The sequence below is a fragment of the Solanum lycopersicum genome, chromosome 9 (genome assembly GCF_036512215.1).
Source record: "Solanum lycopersicum chromosome 9, SLM_r2.1".
Classification (NCBI taxonomy): Eukaryota; Viridiplantae; Streptophyta; class Magnoliopsida; order Solanales; family Solanaceae; genus Solanum; species Solanum lycopersicum.
In genome coordinates, this window is record NC_090808.1 from 18,252,501 (window position 1) to 18,255,000 (window position 2,500).

The following is a 2,500-nucleotide window of genomic DNA, read 5'->3' on the forward strand; positions in this document are numbered from 1 at the left end:
GTGAGTTTAATGGTTCTTACTCTAGAGGACAGGGCTCCGGAGGTTACTCAGTTCGACCAATTCAGTCTTCACTACAAACTGTAGTTGGGGGTCCACCTCAGACCGGTCAACACTTCTCTGAGAGACCTATGCTTGACTCTAGAGAGTGTTATGGATGTGGAGAGACTGGACATATTAGGAGGAATTGTCCAAAACAGAGTTATAGACCCCAATGGCTAGAGGTAGAGGTGGTCATGGTAGAGGTCGTTATTCTGGAGGACGTGGTGGTCGAGGTAATGGTGGTCACCAAAACGGCCGGGGTGATGGGCAAACTGGAGCCACTACATCACAACATGGTAGGGGCAGTGGACAGACAAACGATAGGGCACATTGTTACGCTTTCCTTGGGCGGTCTGAAGCGGAGGCATCTGATGCTGTCATCACAGGTAATCTTTTGGTTTGTGATTGCATGGCTTCTGTATTGTTCGATCCCGGATCCACATTTTCTTATGTATCTTCCTCATTTGCTAATGGTCTTAATTTACATTGTGAATTACTTGACATGCCTATTCGTGTTTCTAGTCCGGTGGGTGAGTCTGTGATAGTTGAAAAAGTGTATAGGTCTTGTTTGGTGACTTTTGTAGGGAGTAACACTCATGTAGATTTGGTTATCTTAGAAATGGTTGACATTGATGTAATTCTGGGTATGACTTGGCTTTCTCCGAATTTTGCGATTTTGGATTGTAATGCTAAAACAGTGACGTTAGCCAAGCCTGGGACAGATCCGTTAGTATGGGAGGGCGACTACACTTCCAATCCGGTTCGTATCGTCTCCTTTCTTCGTGCTAAGAAGATGGTTAGTAAGGGTTGTCTAGCTTTCTTGGCGCACCTCCGGGATGATACTACCCAAGTACCTTCAATTGAGTCGGTTTCGGTAGTCCGTGAGTTTTTGGATGTGTTCCCTACAGATCTTCCTGGTATGCCACCGGATAGGGATATTGACTTCTGTATTGATCTTGAACCGGGTACTCGCCCCATTTCTATACCCCCTTATAGAATGGCTCCCGCGGAGTTAAGAGAGTTAAAGGCCCAACTTCAAGAGTTGCTGAGCAAAGGCTTCATTAGACCAAGTGCATCTCCTTGGGGTGCTCCAGTTTTGTTTGTGAAGAAGAAGGATGGGAGTTTTTGGATGTGCATAGACTACCGACAGTTGAACAAGGTAACTATTAAGAACAAGTATCCTCTTCCTTGCATTGATGACTTGTTCGATCAGTTACAAGGTGCTTGTGTCTTCTCTAAGATTGACTTGAGATCCGGTTATCATCAATTGAAAATACGGGCAACGGATGTGCCAAAGACTGCTTTTCGACCAAGGTATGGGCATTACGAATTTGTAGTGATGTCTTTTGGTCTTACGAATACCCATGCTGCGTTCATGAGCTTGATGAACGGGATTTTTAAGCCATATATGGATCTCTTTGTGATCGTATTTATTGATGATATATTGGTATACTCAAGGAGCAAGAAGGAACATGAGGAGCACTTGATAATGGTATTGGAAATGTTGAGGGAGAAAAAGCTTTATGCCAAATTCTCCAAGTGTGAGTTTTGGCTAGATGCAGTGTCCTTCTTGGGGCTTGTGGTTTCTAAGGATGGGGTGATGGTGGATCCTTCTAAGATTGAGACAGTGAAGAATTGGGTAAGACCTACTAATGTGTCAGAAATAAGGAGCTTTGTTGGTTTAGCTAGCTACTACCATCAATTTGTCAAGGGATTCTCTTCCATTGCTTCCCAATTGACGAACTTGACTAAGCAGAATGTTCCATTTGTATGGTCGGATGAATGTGAAGAAAGCTTTCAGAAGCTCAAGACCTTGTTGACTACTGCACCAATCCTTACCTTGCCAGTGGAAGGTAAGAATTTCATTGTCTATTGTGATGCATCCTATTCGGGTTTGGGTGCAGTGCTAATGCAAGAGAAGAACATAATTGCTTATGCTTCAAGGCAATTAAAGGTGCACGAACGTAATTATCCGACCCATGATTTGGAATTGGCTGCGGTAGTGTTTGCCTTAAAGCAATAGAGACACTATCTATATGGGGTTAAGTTTGAAGTATACACGGATCATCGTAACCTACAGTATGTCTTTACTCAAAAAGATTTGAATTTGAGACAGAGGAGATGGATGGAACTACTGAAGGACTACGATATCACTATCTTGTATCATCCGGGAAAGGCTAATGTTGTGGCAGACGCCTTAAGTAGAAAAGCAAGGAGCATGGGAAGTCTAGCTCACTTGCAAGTTTTTAGACGTCCATTGGCTAGAGAGGTTCAGACTCTGGCTAACGACTTGATGAGGTTAGAAGTAAATGAGAAGGGAGGATTGTTGGCTTGTGTGGAGGCAAGATCTTCTTTTCTTGACAAGATTAAGGGAAAACATTTTGACGATGAGAAACTAAGCAGAATCCAATATAAAGTATTGCCAGGAGAGGCTAAGGAAGCACAAATCGATGAGGAAGGT